This window comes from Balaenoptera borealis (assembly GCF_965194805.1).
Source record: "Balaenoptera borealis genome assembly, chromosome: 1".
In the NCBI taxonomy this organism is placed as follows: domain Eukaryota; kingdom Metazoa; phylum Chordata; class Mammalia; order Artiodactyla; family Balaenopteridae; genus Balaenoptera; species Balaenoptera borealis.
The window spans coordinates 128,208,882-128,231,472 of NC_138860.1; the positions used below are offsets into that span (position 1 = coordinate 128,208,882).

The following is a 22,591-nucleotide window of genomic DNA, read 5'->3' on the forward strand; positions in this document are numbered from 1 at the left end:
ATCAACGTCAGGCGTGAGTGAAATTGTAGCTTGCCCTCCATCTCCTATTGCTGACAATCCTTCAGCTCTACCATCTCCCACCTCCTCTCCCTCCTCCAGTCACTAACTCTTCTTGCCTGTTCACTCGATGGCAGCTCCTGTATACCAGCTGTTGTACTGTACTACTGTACTTTTCAAGGTACTGTACTATAAGATTAAAAATGTTTTATTTATTTTTTGTTTGTGTTTGTTTTTTATGTTTTATTTGTGTGAAAAATATTATAAACCTATTACAGTACAGTACTATATAACCAATTGTGTTAGTTGGGTACCTAGGCTAACTTTGTTGGACTTAATGAACAAATCAGACTTACGAACGTGCTCTCAGAACAGAACTCATTTGTATGTAGGGGACTTACTGTACAGGGATACCATTAAGTAGCACATCATAGAAACATATTTATTGATATGAAAAAAATCTTCATGACCTATTGCTAAGTTAAAGAAATAGGCAGACTACAAACATATAAATGTATGTTTTATAATACATATATGTATTAAATTATAGGTAAATATAAATTTAATATAAATTTGTATATTAACATTGTAAATTAAGCTAGCTTATACAGATATACATATACATATATAATAAAATTATACAATTATATATAACTTACTTATACAAAATTTATCATACACTTTATACACACACAATTTATATATGATACATATAATTACATAATTTTATTCTATATGTATGTACACAAAAATAAATAAAATATTAGAAAGACATTCACAAAAATGTAAACAGTGGTTAGCTCTGTTTTTTTTTTCTTTGTGCTTGTTTATGATTTTTAGGATATCTGCTAATGATAAAATTAATTAGAACATTCTATAATTACTTAGGGAGAGTTATTTTTTTAATTTAATGCAGAACACTAAAAACGACAATAACATCAATAGCTCCACTAGAGAAATGCCAAGATAGGGTAAGAGGTAGCATCTATCAGAGAGTTTGTAAGTAGGAGATTATAGACTATCTCTATATAATATTATTATTTGGGATAACACTGTCCCCAGAACACACACACAATAGCCTCGGCAAATACCTGCTGGGTTAAGAACAAACAGAAGAAATACTTAGTCCTTAAAAATACACAGTTCTACCTTTACACTTTTCTCAAAATATCTGGCTGTTTCTTCCACTGTAATAAGCAATACTGTACATCCTGATGCTTTAGAATACTTGAAATCATGTTAATTATTCCTGCGGAATGTTTAAAAATTCATATTATTTACTCCTGAGAGACCATGACAACATCTTTCCAGATTGCACCAGACTATTCTTATGTGAATCAAGGGTTTTAATCTCTAGGATGCAACAGCAATGCTTTGGGCTTGGATCAATGAAAGGAAATGAGCTACTGTGGTTTGTGTGCCTTTCACCAGACCCGCCCCCCCCCCCCCAATACTTATTCACAGTGCTGAGTGTATCAAAACTACATTTGTAAATTAAACTAGCTTGTCGGATACAAAAACAAAGCTAAACCATATGCGGTGCAAAACACACCCATGGCTTTTTCTCAGCACCACAGATCTCTCTTCCGTGCCAACTCCCTGACGGGCAGAGAGATAGACAGGCCAGTAATGAACCAGGCTTTACAGAATCCAAGGCTTTATATGGACCTTTGAAATAATTTCCTTTTCAAACATTTTGTCCCCTCTCTTCAGCAACACAGTTTATTACTACTTTTTGCATTTTTTTTTAAAGTCTTGGACATTTTTTAAATGCCCACTTTTTTCAATCAAATGTATTTTTTCATTCTGATTCCATAAACTCAGCCTTGTAACTGACTAACATCATCCTTTCTTTTCTCCTTCCTAATGCGTTTATTTATGCCTATTCAATACAAGGTGTTACCCAACTCCCAAAGTCTCCTTTCCTTGGTTGGGGCCCTACCGGCATTCCCCTCCTGCCCTGAAGAGTGACGGATCTGATCCGCGAGGCTCCTGTGTTGTCTGCTCCTCCCTTCTCTCCCTGCAGGGAGTGCCCACAGAGCACCCAGATCTCCTTTGTTGCTCCACACCTTCCCTACCGGTGTACCTGTGCCCTGCACAGCATAATTCTGGGTGCAGTAGCCGGGCGCCCGGTTACCCACAGATGCAAGCTACACACTCCAACCTAGAACTAGTGGCGTTTTGGTTCTCCCTCTGCCAGTTCTTTCATCTTATTTCTCGGTTAGTTCAGAACCTGGGCAGGAGAGACAGCTTCTCAAAGACGCCAACATCTTGAGCATTTTGTCATGAACCTTAACAATATTCAAATTGGCAAAATACACTTGGAGGCATTAAGGCTAAGGGTGGGTGGCTCTGAGCTTTGGCATGCTTTACTAAGCATGGGCCGTAATGGCTTTTAACTTTGGCAGTTTGCAAAGTTTGTACTGGGTCGTGGGTCTGGTTTTGTAGTCTGCAGCTACCTTCAAACTGCTGTGGAAGCATCAGGTAAATATCAGATGCATTGTGTACCTCAACTTGAATTTTCACAACGATCTTAAAAAAGCAAAAGTTACTGTATTTCATCAAATCTTAAAATGCTCTGAATGTAAGACACCCCATTATTTTAGCCACCACCAAGAAAGAAAACAATACTGCCAATACTATATAACATGTCATTCATTGTAAGACACATATAAGTTTTAAATATGTTAAAATGTGAAGAAAAAAGTGAGTCTTAAAATCAATGAACTATTTAATATTATCCTCATTTTTTATTCAAGGAATAAGACCCCCTTCAAAACATACCACACGTTCTCTTACCTCTGAGTTTAAACACACGCTAGTTCCCCTACCGGGCACAGTCTTTCTCTGGCTCTGGACCTGGTCACCCGCCCTTTATCCTTCACATCAACCTTCAATACCACATTCTCGGTGAAGTCTTATGTGATTCCCAGGCCCGGCTGGGTCCCCCTATAAGTCCTCTCACAGCACTTATTCTTCTTTTAAATACTTTGAAGCCCTGGAATTATTTCTAACTATTTACTTCCACGTTTATAACTGTGTATAGTCACACCCTGTTAGGCCTGGCCATTCCGTGATGGCAGGGACTGTCCAGTGTGCCTACCACTCTACTTCCAGGACTTATAACACATAACAGGAGCTCAATACGTTGACTCATGGGTGTCTTGACAAAACCCTCACAAGCCTCATCTCATTTAATCCTCACTACGCCACTGGAAGGTAGGTGCCATTATTTCCCCAGTTTTATCAAGCGAAGAAACTGAGGCTTGAAGAAGTCAATTAATTTAACCATGTCTCACAACAGAGAATTCAAACTCCAGCCAGACGTGCCTGACACCAAAGCCAGGCCATTAACCATTAGGCCATACCCAGCTCCAGCTCTCAAGCAGAAGGCATGGAGGCAGGAATCAAATGGCATGTTGTGGTACAGAGAGACATCGAGATACAATGGATAATGCATGTGCAACAGATTCAAGTTAAGCTCTTACTGAGGACCTGCCAGTTGCCTGAAAGTGGGCTGAGCACCTCTGATACGAGTCATTTATTCTTACAATCATACCATGGATTTGGACTTATTATCTCTGCTTTACAGTCAAGAAAGAGACTCAGAGAAGCTAAGTAACATGCCCACTCACACAGCTGGTGAGCAGCAAAGCCAAGGTGAGCTGTAAGTCTGGACAATGGATTTCAGAGGATTCGGGAGCACGCTTTCTGAAGATCTCTTTTTTTTTTCTTGGTCCTATTCCCCAAGCTAAGTGCTGACTGTCTTTGGCCAATTGACATTGACAAATGTCCATTTCTAACAACTTTTTCTGACCAACTCTGATCTTCACTTAAGGGTTTATGATGAAAGCCTGATAATATTTAACTGAAACAATAATGGGCACCACTATGATTAAGTAGCATTTAGACAAGGCAAACCAATAGAAATGCACAGACTCAGCATTAGGCACTACGTTAAACTGGCATCTGTACAGACTGCGTCCAAATGAAGGGGTGGCCTTTCAAGGCAAATTATGTGGCTCATTGCTGGGGTGAGCCAGAGTTGGAATAGCCAAATTACAGTTCAGCTCCTCAGTAAAATTGAATTTGACACCTCTTTCCTCAGGAGATTGGGAATTATCCTCCCAACATGTACTTTAGAACATCAGTGTGAGCCCATCTGCTATCTAAATTTAGATCTCAATACAGTATGTAAAGCATCTTTCTGCTGTGGTCATTAGCAGAGAAAAAACCTCCAAAGGTCCCATCATTAAATGAAGACCCACGGCATCTATTCCATCCTCTAAGGAACCTGTCATTTCTTCTGCTGCTTTTAGTGAAGGACTGAGGGGAGGGGGCCGGGAAGCAAGAAGAGAAGCAGTGTGACAGAGGGTCAGGAGACCCAGATGCCGGCCCCACTCTGCCGTACACTAGCTCTGTGACCTTAGTCAAATAGAAAAATCTCACGGTCACAAAGAATCTTTAAGGTCCGTTAGTTCAGACACGTTACTGATGTTTGAATCCCTTTAATAACATCACTGCTAAGTGTTGATTCGGTTTACGCTTTACACTCAAGTGATAGAGAAATCGTTACTTCCATTCCCTCTCCAGTGCTCTATAATGTCTGAGAACCCTGGAGAAGGCATCGTAACCCAAGTCTTGAAGGTCGGAGAGAACCTGAGGTCTGAAGGGCAACTAGCTCTTAACAATACTGGAGAGCAGGAAGAGGTCACGAGCCCATGTCTACAGAAAGAGTTATTAATTATTAATCAAGGTTAACTGATTATGTAACGTTCCAAAAAATAAAAAGCCAAAGAGGAGTCTTTGACATAAGTGGCTTGCCTGTAGAATAAAAAGAAAACTCTTAAAACGCTGAAACCATGTTTTCCACATTAAAGGTTTGACCATAGAGAAAAAGATATTTAAAGTATAACACCTACATATAATAAATATGATAAATTGATCATATAGCAAGCTACTCTAATTGTGGTTGTGGACTGGTGAAGGTCTACAAATTGTTATCAGGCTACAAGGAGACAGGAGTTTGCTTTAGAATGTAAATCAACTTTGTCACGAAGCGAGCTTACTGTTTGCTTCAGTCAATGTGTGTGTGTGTGTGTGGGTGTGCATGCGACGACTTTCTCAATGAAGGAAGCAGTGCATTGATTTACATTCTGGTGCAAGCCCCTTATCTTGGTTCAGACAGTGACAAACAGTTCCCAGACTGGCTACTTCATGGAGCACTGTCGGAGACTAATAAGGTAGCATTTCCCAATGGGACTCTGATGAACCTGTAGCATCTCTTCCTTCACTCTGTGAAGTACAACTTCCCCAAACCACCAAAAGCAGGAACATCTGTTGTCTTATTCAGAAGCTGATGCACTGTCTTATCTAGACTACAGTAGAGCCTTCTAGCAGGTCCCCCTGCCTTCAAACTATTCTGACACACGTTCAAGCCAGCCTCCACACTGCTACCACAGGAATTGTTTTGAAACATATCTAGACAATTACTCCCCTGCTTAAATTCTTTTGAGAGCTCCGCAATGCCTACTGCATTAGCTTTAACCTTTTGAGTTTAATCACCAACCATTCCCTTCTACCCCTTGACCTCCGCAAATTATTAGTCATTTTCTGAACACATTACATACTTTCATCCACCTGTGCTTTAACTCATATTGTCTCCTCTACTTGAAATACTCTTTCCCTTCTAATCCACCTATAAACTCCTACTCATCTTTTAATAGCCAGTTCAAATAATGCCTCCTCTGAAAGTTTCAACAACCATCCCAGAAAGAACTGTGTATTCAGACCCTCTGTGGGGTGTGTGGGGGGGGGCGGGGGGTAGTTCAGTGCCATAATTAACAGGGCAGGCTCTGGCTCTGGAACCTGACTCCACAACACCTATCTGCATAACTTTGGGCAAGTTATTTAACATCTCCTGCCTCAGTTTCCCCATCCGTAAAACAGGAACAATGACAGTACTTCCTTCAGAGGGTGGATGTGAAGATTAAGTTAACTAACTCATGTAAAGCATTTAGCACAGTGCCTCATATAGTAAGTATTCCTATAAATTATTGAGTCAGGCCAATTAACTTCTCTAGCCTAGGAATTTGAAACCCAGTGACAGGGGCTCTTGGTGTTGAGGCACCTTTATGCACCTTTATATAGTCTGGAGAGCAGGTCCATCAATGTCTGCTGCTGCAGTTTCTGGGGTTGCCCCTGGTCCCTACCCAGCCTGGGCTGGATGCTTAGGGACTGATTCATTCTTTGAGTAACTCCAGTATCTTTTAAAAATTTTAGTTTCTTCTTCTTCTTCCTCTCCCCCTCCTCCCCTTGCTCCCCCTCTAATCCCCTCCCCCTCCTTCTTATCCTTCTTCTTTGTTTATTTTTTAAAACTTAAGCCAGGAAGAATCAGCCTCTCTCTTGCTTACAGGTACCTTAGTTAGTGCAGGGATAACAGTAGCTATCGTATTGCTTATAAGGATTAAAAAAGATAATGTACAAAGCACTTAGAGCAGTGCCTGTCAGTGAGTAAGTACCTGGTAATTAGTAGCTTTTACTATTATCTAATGATAGCTCTTGGTATTTACCTAGTGTTTTACAGTGTAAACTACACACTCCTGTGTTGCTTGCTTATTCTCCTTAACAAATGGGTAGAAACGGTAGCCACAGTTTATGGATGAGGAAATGGTGAGGTTTAGGAGTATGCCCAAGATCATGAAGGTGGCAAGTGGCTGAGCTGGGAGCCCTACCAAGGCCCTTTGCTGACAAGTGCAGGGTTCTCACCACTGGTTCAGGCTCCCATGTGGTTTAAGCAGGGGTGAGTGGTGATGGAGTTGGGAGGCGGTTTCCTTTCCCACTTTCTGGGAATAAGAGTAGAGATAGGAAAGCACAGACACTTTCTAGGGGACAGAGCAGAACAGTCTGAATTGAAGATGGTGTCTCTTTCTGTGGTTATGATGAGTTAGGTTGGAGAATTTAGGCCTGGAGTCCTTTTCCGAACTGCCTTCTGAGCCACGGACAGTGCCTAGAGTCAGCCTGTTTCTAGCTTCACCCATCTATAATATATCCTGCTGCATTTACTGAACAATCATTTTATTTAGAGCCTTTCATGTGCCAGACGCTGTGTTAGGGACAGAGATGAAAAGATAGATGATACCCATTAAAAGGTCTATCTTTTAAAAGCTCACAATATATTGGAGAAATCAGACATGAAAACAGTTAAGTATAATACAATATAGTATCAGAGAGCTGAAAACAAGTGTTTGGGAACATGGGGCAGAACCACACTGCACAGACACCCACCTTTGCTGAGAAAGGGGACTGTTTAGTAAGCCAGCAGAATCCCATTAAAGGTCCATTATGTTCCCATTTTACAGGTGAAGACTCTGACCGTAGAGCGCTGTTTGCCCAAGGTCTAGCCAGGCTTATAATTGGTGGAGTCAGGTGTCAACCTAAGTCTCTGAAATTAAAGCAAGAACTCTGAGACTGCCCACTACACTGCCTGTTTCCCAAGACAATGGGTCCAGGAAATCGCCTCTAAGTATTCTCACTAAGGTGTCAAAAATAAACAAGGATCCCTTCTTTATTACCTTCAGAGGCCACCTGGTGGGTGGATGTGAGCCAGCGACTGCAGCCACATTGCCCGAGGCTTGGGTCCTGCCTCCCCCACTTATTAGCTTTGTGACTTTGAACAGGCCACTTAACCTCTTTGGGCCTCTTAGTGGGTTACTGTGAGGACTAAGTGAGTTAATACATGTAAAGGACTTAAAACCATGCCTGGACCGAAAGACCTAGAACAGCAAACAAACACAATACTGAAGAACAAAAAAATTAGAGGAATCACACTAAATGATTTCAAAACTTACAGTAAAGCTACAGTAATCCAAACAGCACAGTATTGGTGAAAGAATAGACACATACATCAATGGAACAGAATAGAGAGCCCAGAAGCAGATCCACACAAATAGTCAAGTGACCTTTGACAAAGGAGCAAAAGCATTTCAATGGAGAAACGATAGTCTTTTCAAGTAAAGGTGCTGGAACAACTGAATATTCACATGCAAAAAGAAAAAAAAAAAGAAAAGCTAAACACAGGGCTTACATCTCTCATAAAAATTAACTCAAACTGGATCACAGACCTAAATGTAAATGCAAAACTATAAAATTTTTAGAAGAGAACAAAGGAAAAAATCTAGGCTACCTTGGGTTTGAAGATGAGTTTTTTAGAGGCATCACCAAAAGCATGATCTAAATTGGACATTATTAACATTAAAAACTGCTCTGCAAAAGACTGTTAAAAGAATGAAAAGAGAAGCCAGAGAAATTTGCAGGTATTTGCAAACACATATCTGACAAAGGACTTGTATCCAAAGAACTCGTGAAACTCAACAGTAAGAAAGCCCAATAAAATGGACAAAAGATCTGAGCAGAGATTTCACCAAAGAAGGTATATAGATGACAAATAAGCCTACGAAAAAAATGTTTTACATCATTATTAGCAAATTACAAAATAAAGCAACGAGATACCACAGCACACCTTACAGCCATACCTATCAGAATGGCTAAAATACAAAAAAGAACATTGACAATGCCAACTGCTGGCAAGGGGCCCCTGGTGAACGCTTCCCTGCGGGCAGCCAAGCAGGCTGACTGGCGGATAAAGCTGTACGCTGTGGAGAAGAACCCAAATGCTGTGCTGACGCTGGAGAACCGGCAGTTTGAAGAATGGGGAAGCCAGGTGACAGCAGTCTCATCGGACATGTGGGAACGGGTGGTTCCAGAGAAAGCGGGAATCATTGTCAGTGAGCTTCTGGGGTCCTAAGCTGATAATGAGCTGTCACCGGAGTGCCTGGGTGGAGCCCAGCGCTTCCTGAAAGATGATGGCGTGAGCATCCCTGGGGAGTATACCTCCTTTCTAGCTCCCATCTCCTCCTCCAAGCTGTACAATGAGGTCCGAGCCTGTCGGGAAAAGGACCGCGACCCTGAGGCGCAGTTTGAGATGCTTTACGTGGTACGGCTGCACGATTTCCACCAGCTGTCTGCACCCCAGCCCTGTTTTACCTTCAGCCATCCCAACAGAGATCCTATGATTGACAACAACCGCTACTGCACCTTGGAGTTCCCCGTGGAGGTGAACACAGTGCTGCAGTGGTTTTGCAGGCTACTTTGAGACTGTGCTTTATCAGGACATCACTCTGAGTATCTGTCCAGAGACTCACTCTCCTGAGATGTTTTCACGGTTTCCCATCCTCTTCCCCATTAAGCAGCCCATTACCGTGCGTGAAGGCCAGACCACCTGTGTGCGTTTCTGGCGATGCAGCAATTCCAAGATGGTGTGGTATGAGTGGGCTGTGACAGCACCAGTCTGCTCTGCTATTCAGAACCCCACAGGCCGCTCTTACACCATCGGCCTCTAGCCCTGCCTGCAAGTGTCTGGAGCCTTGGAAGCAGCTTCAGGTTCTGCCCCTGTAGCACAGAAGGTGCAGGAAGTACACCATGGGCTCTGATTTGCCTTGCTCATCAGAAAGGAGCTTTTCAGTCCACTTTCCTGCCTTACGTCAAGATGGGCAAAGGATGAGAATTGCAGGGCTCACGCCACCAATCTGTGAAGACTTCAGGCCAAGGCATGAGGAATTCGTGTTGGATCTGCAGCTACGCCAACAGGCACTCAGCCTCAAGTGCTCTCTGGGATAGCCCTGAGAACATGTGGATTGAACAAATTTTCAGCCCTTTTCCCTGCCCATCTCTGTTCCTATTTTGATGATTTTGTGTAGGGAGGAAATACAAATAAAGTGAGGTTATGGCCTTTCCTGCTCAAAAAAAAAACAAAATCAGTGGATTGGGGAAGGGTTAAATAGGTGAATTGGTGAAGCACAGAGAATTCATAGGGTGATGAAGCTATTCTCTATGACACTGTAATGGCGATGCCTGCATTTCTCAAAACCCACAAAGAGTGAACTTTAATATATGTAAATTTTTTTAAATCATGTAAAAGGTTAGGGAAATCCCAAGATGAAATGAAGAATGTGACCAAACAATCTAACTGTATTACAAACATATGAAACAACCTCACTGAAAGGAGTGGAGAAAAAAAAAAAAAACGGTGCTCTCTAAGCAACTTTGGAAATAAGGAGTCTGTAGAACTACAGCAAAGGAAACTGTACATAAGCAGCACCGTACTCTAGTGGATAAAGCTATTTTCCATGGGGGTCTTGTCAACAATTCTGGCACTGCTATACATGCACACTGGAACTGAACAATTAAGTAAATACATGGCGGATGGTGGGAGCCAAGTTTACCATACTGTTGGAGTAGGAGATCACAGATCTCCCAGGGGAGGAGGCCAAAATGGTCCATGTGGTAACGGATTAGAACTGGAGATATCAGTATGCTCATGTTTAGCTTAATACAGATACAGATGGTTACATACAGATCAATTTATAAATTAGTACATACACATAATTTTCCCTGCTCTGTCCGCTGAGAGGGCCTCTAAGCGACAGCAACCCTGCAGCAACAAGAACACTTAGTGCCCAGATCTTGGTTTTAATACCACCCTCGGAGAAATGACTGATTCTAGAACTAGGGCAGGAGATGCTAAGATGAGCCTGGAGAATCTTGTGTCAGAAAATAAGAAAGTACTCAAAAGAACAACAACCATCTCACAATGAGAGAAGCAGGTCAGAGGACACAGAGCAATGGAAAGAGCTCCCGGTGGCCAAAGCTGGAACAATCTGAGCAACAAAGTCAAGTAATATTTTATGATAACCCGAAGTATAAAATAAATCTCCATGAATATCCATACTGATGTAAATAAACAACTGAATAAATAAACACATGGATGAGAAGAGATAAATTGCCTGGGCAGGAGAACTGCAAAGAATTTGTGTAGCTACTCTGCCCTCAAGAAGGTGAAGCATAACTCCTCACTCCTAAGTGTGGGCTCCACTCAGTGACTTTTTTCCAAGAACCCAGTCTGGATACGGGGGTAGTAACTTTACAGGAAAGAAACCTGCTAAACACTACTTCAGCTAGGTGACAAAGGTCAACATCAACCATGACAAGTCATGTGGACAGTATGTGCCCTTGATAGGATGTGATGGGAATGGCATTTTATCTCTGAGGTCTTCCTCTCAAAATCTGTAACCTCACTCTAATCATGAGAAAACCTCAGACAAATTCCAACGGAGGAACATTCTACAAAACACCTGACCAGCGCTCTTCAAAACTGTCAAGGTCATCAGAAGCAAGGAACGTCTGAGAAACTGCCATAGCCAAGAGGCTCTTAAGGAGACATGACAATTAATATGATGTGGTATCCTAAATGGAAACCTGGAACAGAAAAAAGCATAGTGGGTCAAAACTAAAGAAATCCGAATAAAGTCTGGGCTTTAGTTAATAATAACGTACCAACATTGGTCTACTAACTGTGACAAATGTGCCATACTAATTTGTTAATAATAAGGGAAACTGGGTATAGGGTATATGAGAACTCTGTACTGTCTTCACAGTTTTTCTGTAAATCTAAGCCTGTTCTAAAACATAAAGCTTATTAAAATAAACAAAAATAAACCATGCCTGGAGCATAGTAATGCTATATAATTATTAGCTAGTAAGGATGCTGGTAGTAGTAGTCATGGATCGGGGGTGGGAGGGGGGAATATTTGCTATGTGAGTCCTTTATGCTCTTCCTGTGGAATTTTATTCAAGGAGCCAGAAAGCAAGTTGTCACTGTGCTGGTGGCCAAGCAACGACCACTCCCAAAACCTATACCCCCAACAGGAATAGCACTGCCAGCAGCTCTACTGATTAACACTGGTGGCTTTCTAGGGGGGAGTCACCCCTCATTCTTACAAGTAAAGGGCAAGTCACCTCACACATCCTCCAAGGCTGACAAATTTTTTTAAAAAAGATTGGTGTAAATGCAAAGATGTCTATAAAGAGATGCCTTGTAATCTGGAGGAACTTCTGACCAAGGGTCAAGGAACTGATCCCATACAGCGGCTGCCAGATAACCTGGAAACCCCAGAAGCCAGAATGGTGGTTTTTTTAAATGGTAGCACTCCCTGATGTATTGAGTAAGTGAAATATGGCTTGCATTTCCCTTGCTTGAAATTTTAAATCCTCTCTAAATGGAAAATCTCCTGTCAGGCTGACCCACACCAACCATGGGTACTCTCCAGCTCTCCCAAAGTAAACAGGATCAACACAGAAGATCAAGTCTTCATCTTCCACCAACCTCCATACAAACCTGCTGCAGCCACATTTACACCAAGTATGGGGGCAAAGGAGAAGAGCAGACTGGAGGTACAGCACTTCAAAAGTAGACGTTGCTTCTGCAAGTGTAAAAAAGCCCCAGGGCTACAATCACATCTCATTGATGAAACACAAATAAGCAGGGACTGACTATGCTTAATTTACAACAGAAGTTTCCAGATACTAATCTTCCCATTCCTGTCTGGGCTGGAGAGTGTTATGTTCATAACACACCTTTAGAATGGAAGCTGAGACACAAAGTAGCATCTTAAATGCAGTGTGCTTCTGGGAACTTCCTGAGAAGCAACCAGTTTTTCCCAGGTACTATCGCTCTAAGAGTGACAAGAGTGCCCTCTAGTGGGAAAGAAAGGGTCCTGCATGCAGGGTATAAACCTTGTGCCTGACACCTCGCTAACCTGACCTTTGCAGGTTGCGTTCATGCTGTTGGTTCCTGCTCTCTGTTTTCTCCTTTTCATTATCTTGATGGTGTTCCAAGAGAATAGGGCACATCCCATATACAAGAAAATTCGTGGGGGAAATAAATATACCCAATTTCAGGCAGACTGGGCCAGGTTCAGCTTTACTTCTCTCCTGATTAGCATCTACCTGGCTTATAGCTCATCTTCGACACTGAAAAGTCCATTCAAACCACAGACAGCTGATATCTCCTCACCACTAATACAGACGAAGCCAACTCGTTAAGCCAGTAGGAAAGGTCCTAAAGAACACACCCAAATGGGTAAAGTTGCCCATTTCCAAGGGGCCCAACTCTGGGCAAATACCAAAAGGGTGAATATTTCTTGATTTTAACAGATCTTTCTCTCAAAAACAGCAGCCCACAGCACTATCCCAGACAGAGGAAAATGAGAAATTAAGGGGCTCAGAGTCGATGACCTGATATAGAATATGGTTGTCCCCGTCCAGTCACTTCCTTTTAGAAGGCAAAAGTAAGTCACTCAAAGAAAGTCATGTTTATTTTTTTAAACAAAACACATTTTGAGTTCAAAAGTTGGCAACACAGAGCAAGCTATACCAACAACAAAACACAGAAAAGTCTGACTTTAGAGAGTAAAAAGTGGATCCCCTTGCCCGGACTCATTCCATGCTTTATTGAAGTGAATGAGGATTATCCCCAATTGAAATCCCTTCTGTCAAACAGGTTTGTTAACCAGAAGTTACCAGCTGGTCTAATTTGCACACACAGGCAGGTGATGCCCGGAGCTGGGAGCAGGTCTAGTGGGTGGTCCATCTCCCCAGGGGCTCACAGTTACTCTCTAGCCAGCCCATAGCTATATAGGGAACCAAGGGAAGAGGCAATGGAACGCCTGGCTTAGTTAAAGTTATTCCGGCAGCAGAAAAGGGTAGGGCAGGGGAGGAGAACATTATCAGTGTCTTTCAAGAACAGGCAACTTCATATGACATGCGAAGAGGCAATAGCCACAAGAAAAAATATCACAATAATATTCAAAGGAATGCAAATTAAAGCAATGACGTTATATCATTTTCTACTTATCAGGCTGGCAAAGTAAAAAAAGAATGACACATCTGTAACTGAAGAAGATCTAAGGGAAGAGATACCAGAAACTACTAGAAAAGGGAATATAAAAACGGTCTCCCCGTTTCTGGAGACCAGATGCATCCAATGCCTTAAAAAAATGTGCTGACCTTAAGACCCAGCAATTCCCTTCTGGGAATTCTAAAGAAAGACTTGGACAAGCTTTTCCAATATGAAGATCCCTTTTCCAAAAGTTTATAAATGATCACATAGTAGGACTTAAACTTTTGGCCCCAGATAAATAAGAAAATGGAGACATAACTCAGCAACCAAAATGCATCCAAGAATTAAGAGAAAATGTAGATGGAATCGCCAAGCCTTTTCTCCACTTTTACGTTGTCTTTGGCTAATCCCATGATTAGCCCAAACCTCAGAATCATCTGTCATGTTTCTAGCTAGTCCCATGAGTTCAGAGTCACACCCAGGCATTTTATTTCCAATGTGAGCACTTCCGGTCTGCTAGGGGCTTTGCTTCTGCCGGAGGCCACGGTCAGCATCCTCAGCCTGTGTTCCCCTTCGTGTAAGCTGGTCATGGTGCAGGCTGCTTAAAGCCTCTGGCTCAGCCTTGGGAATCACACAGGTGCTTCACTCTCAGCATTACCAAAGGCTTGTGGGCATTTCAGAATCGAAGAGCAAGCCCGCTCTCACCTAACACAATGCTTTATAAGCAATCCTGACCCTTTCATCCAGAGGAGCTCCACAAATGCATGATATGCACAAAGGCACATGCGTCATCGCACCTGGCGGGACATGTTGAGAAGCTGCTCTTCTGTGATAAATGTTTCCTCTGCATCTTAAATAACCTGGATATTAATAAGCCATTGTTAAGGTGATGGCTGTCAGGCTCTTCTAGAATGGATGAGCCTTGTCCTTGGAAAAGCAAAAAGCTAGAAGCCCAAGTAAACACTTAAGACATGACAATGACAAAAAGACAAGAATAATGAATACCTTCAAAAATATGATCTTCCTGGGAGACTTTATTTACACATTCAGCCATTTTTTGCTCTTTCTCTGGCTCTCAGGATTGAATCCCTTTGACAATTTTTCACTTAGAAAAAGACCAACAAATCCACGACAGAAAGGGAATATTGTTCCATTAATCTGATACCATACGGCTCATAAATCATTACAAATTTAGATTTCTGCCTTGAGTAGCCAAGTGGAAAGAGCACTAGAACCGGAGTCAGGGAACCTGGATCCTTGTGACCTTGAATCTCAAGAACTGGCTCTGTGACCTTGAGGCTCAGTTGCTTTTCTGAGTTTTGGATTCATTCTCTGTAAAGAAAATGACTAAGCTCCTTTGGACGGTGAATCTGGGATAACAGCTGTAGCAGAGCTGCCGGTGCTACACCACATCCCCGTGGGCTTTATTACTTCACCCCTTGCATCTCTTTGCCCGAGGCTGTCTGGCCAGCAGATCCTTCATGTCTCAGGTGGGATAACCCGGAGGCACCTGTGCTACACTGTATCCCAGACCTTCCCGGTGGGATCAAGTGCCAGCTGTCCACAGGGACAGCTTTCTTGATAACACGTCCTTTGCTGACATCCTTCCTCCTGTCTCATTCCTCACTTCGCCGCCACTGTTTTCGGGATCCTCTCCCATATAACTAATACACCCTGGAATTCTTGTCTCAGGTTCAGCTTCTGTGGAAACCCAAACTAGAGCAGGGGGTTATGTGCCTTTCTATCAGGGTCTCGGTCTTTGCAAATGGCCTGTCCTGAAACAGTTACTCTTTCCTTGTGATGTAAGGAGTAGGTAATTTTCTCCAGAGCTGACAGGAATGCAAAGTTTCGAGAGTGACACAGCTTAGCTGTGTATCTCCCTCTAACAGGGGGGCTCTGATGGTCCTCCTGACACCTAGCAGAGTCCTCACCTAGGAATCCCCAACAAAGGCAGAGGGCAATGATCCGAAGACATCACAACACAGGGCCACTCTCCCACTTCCTGGGCTCCCTGTTCCCTCTCTGATAGGGACCCCCAATGTGTTAATACACGCTTAGAAAGAGGCCTAAAGGCCAGAAATGTCAGGATTACAGCCCAGAGTGTAACAATGCTACAGAAGTCCCGGCTCCACTGAGACCAAGACAACCCCTGGCTTGGCAGAAATAGGCTCAGCTGCAGCCAAGATCTGCTGAAATAGTCACCTCTGGTTCCCAGCCTGCTGGTTGTTCAGGCCACCGTTTGACCATCCCTGGAGAAATCTTTGCACCCAGTCTGAGGTGCTGTCATCATCCAGATAAAACAGATGGAAACCAAGCAGTGAGTGTACACTGTTTACCCATCTCCATACTCACGCATCTGGAGATGTTTCAGTGTCCCACCATCACCCCACCCCCGTGCAAGCCACACTCACAGGGGATCTGCTGGGCCTTGCGAGTTTAAGCAGCGCTGCTTTCCATGGCTGGCTGCAGAAAATTGGCACTCTCCACAGAAAATCTTAGATCACAAAGGGAAAGACATGATGAAGAGAGAACATGCTAAAGCTCCAAGGAAATTTCAGTAAGGGAGATGTGAACAAGCAAAAGGAAAAAGACAGGACGAAACCTCTCCACTCACCGATTTCACCGTCACCAAAAGAAAAGTAAACCTGATTCATCACTGTTGGCTTTACTTGACACCTTTAAAGAAGAGAGGAAGCAGGAACAAAAGAGAAAAGGTAAAAGAGGAAAGTTGAGGTCAACTTGAAAGATGTATGCCTTTCACACCAGAGCACTCAACATAAAAGCCAGTCCCCCAGGCGGTGATTGGTGAAGATCTCTTCAGGAAATATAAAGAAGTTTCCCTTCAGGAAATATAAAGACGCTCTTAAATTGGGACTGAAAATGTGATCTTCAGGGCTAGAATATCTTAGAGATAATCTAGCCAGTCTCCTCATTCTGCAGAGGAGGAAGTACAATCCAGAAATGTACAGGACCGTGTGCGGAAATATGAAGAAATCTGCATTCTCCTGAGCAGATCTGGCACCACCGCCGGAGTACAAACTCAGGTCATCTCCATGCTCTCGGGAGGGACGTCAAGCATTCATCTCAAGGGCACAAGTGAGACGCAGATGCTTGGAGAGCACTGCTGCAGTCTACTTTGTGCAGCCTGAGACACAAATGGGGCTTACTCTACTGGAACCCAATGTTGGGCTTGTTCCATTCATTTATAAGTGAATGAAATGAGATTCTTACTTAAGAATCTCACCACATCATCCAAGAAGTGTCACCCAACGTACTAAACAACTCATAAAGGCCCTCCTTTGCTTAAAGGTCTGCTTATAGACTAATAGGGAATGCCAGATCCCAGGAAATATACACCTTTCCACTGCACTTCTTGTACAAGCCTCTTCTTTTAAATGCCTGGACATGGCAGACTGAGACCAACTGAGGAGCCCTGCTCCTCGCTTTACTTAGTTGAATGGCTTTTGAAGGCAAAATCCTGCATTTTTGTCTTTGAAACAAAAATGACTTGATTATTATGTGTCAGGCACAGAAGGATGAAAAAGATTCAGGCCCTAGGACCCCAGATGCCAGAAAGGCTGAGAGCATCATCCACACTGTCCTGGCCATTTAGAGAGTGACCACCAGGTGCTACACACTGTGCTCCAAATTTCACATGAATTGTCTCATCTGGTTCTTGCCACAACACTATGAGGCAGTCACGCTATCCCCATTTCACAGATGGAGAAACTGAGGCTTAGGAAAGGAAAATAACTATGGTTACACAACTAGTACATGGGAATCTGACGACGAAAGTCTGCCTGGTTCCCAAGCCTTTGCTATCCTACGTCCCAAATAAATATATATTTTTATTCATTTGGTTAATCCCCACCTTGGAACAGAACAAGTCATAGCTGGTGATACATGAATAAATGGAAAAGCTGTATTAGAAAAGGCCTGGGGGATTAGAGAGGGTTTATGAGAGAGAGGACAAGTTATGGATTGGCTGCTGCTGAGTCCCCTGGGGACAGGAAACAGGCTGTGGAAGAGAAAGAATGACACACTTTCTTGTGGCTCAGTGGAAAGCCCATGTCAGCAGCCTTAGAACACACACAGGGCTTAGAGCTGCCCGAGAAAATGTACTTTGCATAAAAGAGAATTGCAATTTCCCAGCATTTGTTTATACATGTGGGAGTGTCTGAATTTTCTCTGAGGGAAGGGAGGGGAAGCAAATAACAAAGAGAAAGAATTAAAGATACTGGGGGAAAAAATTTAAACAGAAATTTTGCTGGGAAGTGGGAAACCTGTTCGCCCAAAAGAGGGAGAAAAAAGAATGAAATGTGCAAATGAAACCAAAAAGAAAATCAACTCATCGAGCCCCGGGCCACCCTCCCATCTCTCAATTCTTAGCCCATCCTCTCCTAACATAATGAGCAGCTGAAATTTCTGCAACCCAAGCTTTGTAACATACCAAAGAAATGTCTTCTGGGAAAAAAGAAACATTGGAGAATTAAAAGTTCCCGGTAACAGACTGTTGATGTCAAGCATTCACGTCAAAGGCTCAAGTGAGGATGCAGAGGCGTGACAGCACTGCTGCGGTCCACCCTATACAGCCAAGACACAAACAGGGCTCACTTTACAAGAAGCACAATCTTGGGTTTGTTCCCTTCATTTATAAATTTATTGAGCATATTCCACAGTGACGTAAGAGGCAAACATGAATACCCCAGGATCCTTTTTCAGCTTAAAAGTAACTTTACTGCAAGGCTGACTGTATTTACTGACAAGACAGGTATAAAGAACAACATTCCAAAGAGAGGGATCCTTACAATGAGAGAAGGGTCATGATTAGAGAAGACTCTTTGGAAGAAATGGTACTTAGGTAGATTCTGAAGGGTGTAGAGAGATGATGTCAGATCAAGATGAAGGGCTAAAAGAAGTGAACAAGAACGAGGAAAGAGCAGAGAATCAACACTGAGCACAGGCAGGAGACAAAACTGAGAACGCTTCATCATTCGTTCAATCTATATTTGAAACATTTACTGAGCACCTACTACTTGTTAGGCACGGTTGGGGATGCTTGGGATACACACGAACAAAACAAACATCCCAGTCTCATGGAGCGCACGTTCTAGTTGAGGAAGACAAGCAATAAACAAAACAAATAAATGGTACAGTCAGGATGCCGAACTCTGGGGAAGGGAGAAGTGTGGTTGCCAGCTGGTTGGTCCAAGAGGATCCTGAATATCAGGTTAGGGTGTTTGAATTTGATTTCACAGACACTAAAGAGGCAAAGGAGCTTTTCTGAGAAAATGTCTTGGCAGTAAAATCAGTGATCAGTAGAGGTTAGTTATTGTTGGTGGTGGTGAATTCAGGACGAATTTAAGAATACTAAATTTGCAGCAGCACATGAGATCGTTAGACACAGCATAGGACGGAGAGAGGCACGTGGGAGAGATACTAAGGAAGAGGTCCTGAAGTACATTCCACTGAACACGGGTCTTGCTAGATACTTCCTAAGAGGGTTCTACCAGGAAAGAAATTTCAAAATAAGACACCCAACAACCTAACCCCCACCTGGCAGCATAGTAAAGGTTCTGAGTTGTCCTGTGGTTAAATAAACAAGCAGAACGATGTTTAATTCTGTCTAAATCAGCAATTTGCACTCTTTCCTGACCAATTCATTTTTTTAGGGGTCAAGAAGAGCAGAATACCTATTAAAACCTGGCAGGACAAAGTTTGGGAACCGCTGATCAAGTGCGACAGTAATCAAACCCTGTAAATTCTAAGGAGAGGATGGATTTGCGAAGGAGAGAAGCAGCTGAATGGCAAGCTGAGGCAAACACCTGATGGGAGTAGCCAGGAGAACAGGGAGGAGGGCAGAGGAGAAGCCGTCAAAGTCAAAGAAGACAGGAGGATGCCAAGATGCCACTAACACAGAATTCTCAAAAACATCTCAATCAAAAGTTGAGGCACCTTCTGGGAAGGTGCAATGAATGCTAACTGACTTCTTCTGAAAGCCTTCCATCTGGCATCAATGAAAACAAAGAATTAAGAAAGGGATAATCTTCCTTTTATAAAAACAGAGAAGTTACAGCTTCAGACAGGCAGCATCCTAGATCACGCCTGCAATCAATCCTGAAGGGATGGAGAAGGACAGTGCATTTTGAAAAAGCAAGAAAACAAGAAAGTGTTGTTTAGAATTAAGCCTTGTTTAAGCAGGCTAGGAATGTAAAGAACATCTTAAATCATCAATCTTGAAAAGCACATCTTGTCCACTCACACAGACATATATAATTCAAGCATCTCTTGTCCTCAGCTGCTTACAGGCTGTCTGTATTTATTAAATTGCCCTTTACACCTTTCAGCTGGCAATAGGTTTTAAAAAGCAAAGACCCAGGAAGCCATTTCTGTTTATTTACCAGGTTGTCTTAGAAGACCAGTACAGATCCAGATTATCAAAGTCACCTCCTAATCAGAGAGCAAATTTATAAATTAATCATTTAATCACTTACAAGTCCACATGGGAAAATAACTCAGAATAACATAAATTTCTTTTCTGATCCCACTACTCAGGAAAAGCCATTGAGAAAGCAGAAGATGATTTACACATGTTAAAATTTTAAAGCCCCTATTAAACTGTCATGTGAAATTCAAATTTATCTAATTTTTCAACACATATAGAATTTACTCTCTAGCTCATAAATCCCAGCAATTCTGTGATGTCATTACTACAGCATTAATGCAGATATATCTATTTAAAGAGCCATGCAGTCCTAAATCAGAAGTGAGTTTCAAGTCACTAATTATTACCATAATTTAAAAAGAACAGTACACCTGAATAGTATTTTGACCCAGAGGTGCTTCTCAAACAGTAATGTGAGGAACTTATTAAGCTGCAGAGTCTGATTCAGTAGGTCTGAGGTGGGGTCTGGGATTCCACATTTCTAACAAGCTCCCCAGAGATGCCCATGGTGCTATATATACCGCACTCTTTGAGTGGCAAAGCAATGGACCATCTTCCAGGGCTGAGGCTTAATGGGAGGCAGCATGGCTAGATGAATTAAGCTGAAAGTGAAAGTGACTGAACTGCTTTCTTAGTTTGCCTGGTGAATCCTGTTGAACCTTCTAGAAAAGTGTTGCCGCCCCTTCTGTTTGGTTACACTTGGAAAGCTCAGGTTCTAAAATCATACGTGCAAACTGTGGAAGAACAAATGCAAGGGAGAAACATGAAATTGTAATAATAGTGTAGTGTTGGTGCAAGACTCTGTACTCTGAGCTGCTAAGAATAATAAAGAGGGGGATTCTTAGCTTAGTCTGGGTTAAGGTACAGGATTCAGGTTTCCCAGCTGATTCTTAGGACTGCACAAGTTCTAGATAAGCTACTGCAAGATAAGCATTCTTCTCATTTTGCAATAAAGGAATTGGAAACACAGAAGATGCACAAGTCCACTCAACTCATAACAGAACTAAGATTCAAACCCAGGAGGTCTTCTGACACCAAGAAAGAAGCTCTTTCCTCTATATTACACAACATGCCAAGGAGAGCCCCAAACCACTGTCGGTAACCAATATTTGAGAAAATCATTGATGTCAAACTTTCAAGAAATAAAAATATCAGGAACTGTAGACTAGATTGCTTAACAAAATTGGGGGCGGGGAGGGAAAGTGGAGTGTTGTACTTATTAAAAGAGGTGGTGAACATTAGAAGCTGGCACAGGTTCACTGTCCAGATGAAATGAAGGCTCCGCTAGGGCAGGGGGGGATGTGTCCCTGTCTATTTTCCTCACTGCTGATCGCCAAGATCCTCAAGCTGTGCTTAGTCTACAACAGGTACTCAATAAATATTTGTCCAATGGCTGAACAAATGAATGAACCAGAAAGAGGCCAACACACTCCAACATTTATTGACCTCCTAGTAGGGGCCAAGCACTATGGATGTAAAAATAAATAAGATTCAGTCCCTGACAGACTTCCCTGGTGGTACAGTGGCTAAGGTTCCGCGCTTCTACTGCAGGGGGCACAGGTTCAATCCCTGGTCGGGAAAATAAGATTCTGCATGCCACGCGGAGCGGCTAAAAAATTAAAAAAAAAAAAAAAAAGATATAGTACCTGACTACAAACAGTTAACATCTGTTTTCTTAATAATACTTTGGAAAGAAAGCTATGTGACACTTGATGTTCTGATTGCTCCTTTCTCCTTCCCTTTTCTTGGCCTCTGAGCAGACATTAGTGACACTTTTCCATCCATTGGGGCCGAGCAGCATGCTTCCTCGTCCTCTCATTCCGTGCCCAAGAGCCGGCTGTTATACCCGAGCCCTCCTTTCTCAGTGAGGTATTGTGTTGAAGTGAGAAAAACATGGGCTCTGGAGTTTTAAAAACCTGGCTCTTTAATTGAGTGCTTCTACGTACTGGAGACTGCTCTGAGCACATTACGGGTACCAATCATTTCATCCTCACAGCAACTGTGCAAGGGGACATCACACCATTTCACAGATGAGGAGACTAAGGCCCAGAAAGGCTAGGGACTTGCCCAAGGTTAGCCAGCTAGGAAGTGGCCAAGTGAGCTTAAAACCTGGACAATCTGGCTGTAGAAGCCATTCTTCTAACCATTCTCCAAACTACCTCTCAAAGTGCAGGCGCTGGTGATCATGCTGTCAGATTCACAGTCTTCATCTCAAGCACATGTTCGGTACCTGAGACTGAGTGGCAGCGATCCCATCTGCTTCGGTAGGAAAGACAGTCTTTGTTTCTCTTCAAAAAAAAGGCTCCATACTGCTATTAGATAACAGTTTTTCTCCCCAGAAGTTCTTATCTCAACATGGGAGTCAGCCAAAGAGTAATTTACTGAATTGTTTGAAAAATGTTCATGGATTC

The 22,591-nt window shown here is 42.6% G+C and overlaps 1 protein-coding gene and 1 pseudogene across 3 annotated transcripts in view; one reads left to right on the forward strand and one right to left on the reverse strand.

Annotated features, from left to right (window-relative positions):
* The window catches only part of ST6GALNAC3 (ST6 N-acetylgalactosaminide alpha-2,6-sialyltransferase 3), a 553,138-nt gene that overhangs the window by 462,582 nt on the left and 67,965 nt on the right, over positions 1-22,591 (reverse strand). The gene's annotated exons all lie outside the window — the stretch shown is intronic.
* Positions 8,099-10,895, forward strand: LOC309611423 (protein arginine N-methyltransferase 5 pseudogene; annotated as a pseudogene). The gene has a single exon. The product of its transcript is annotated as a protein arginine N-methyltransferase 5 pseudogene (transcript).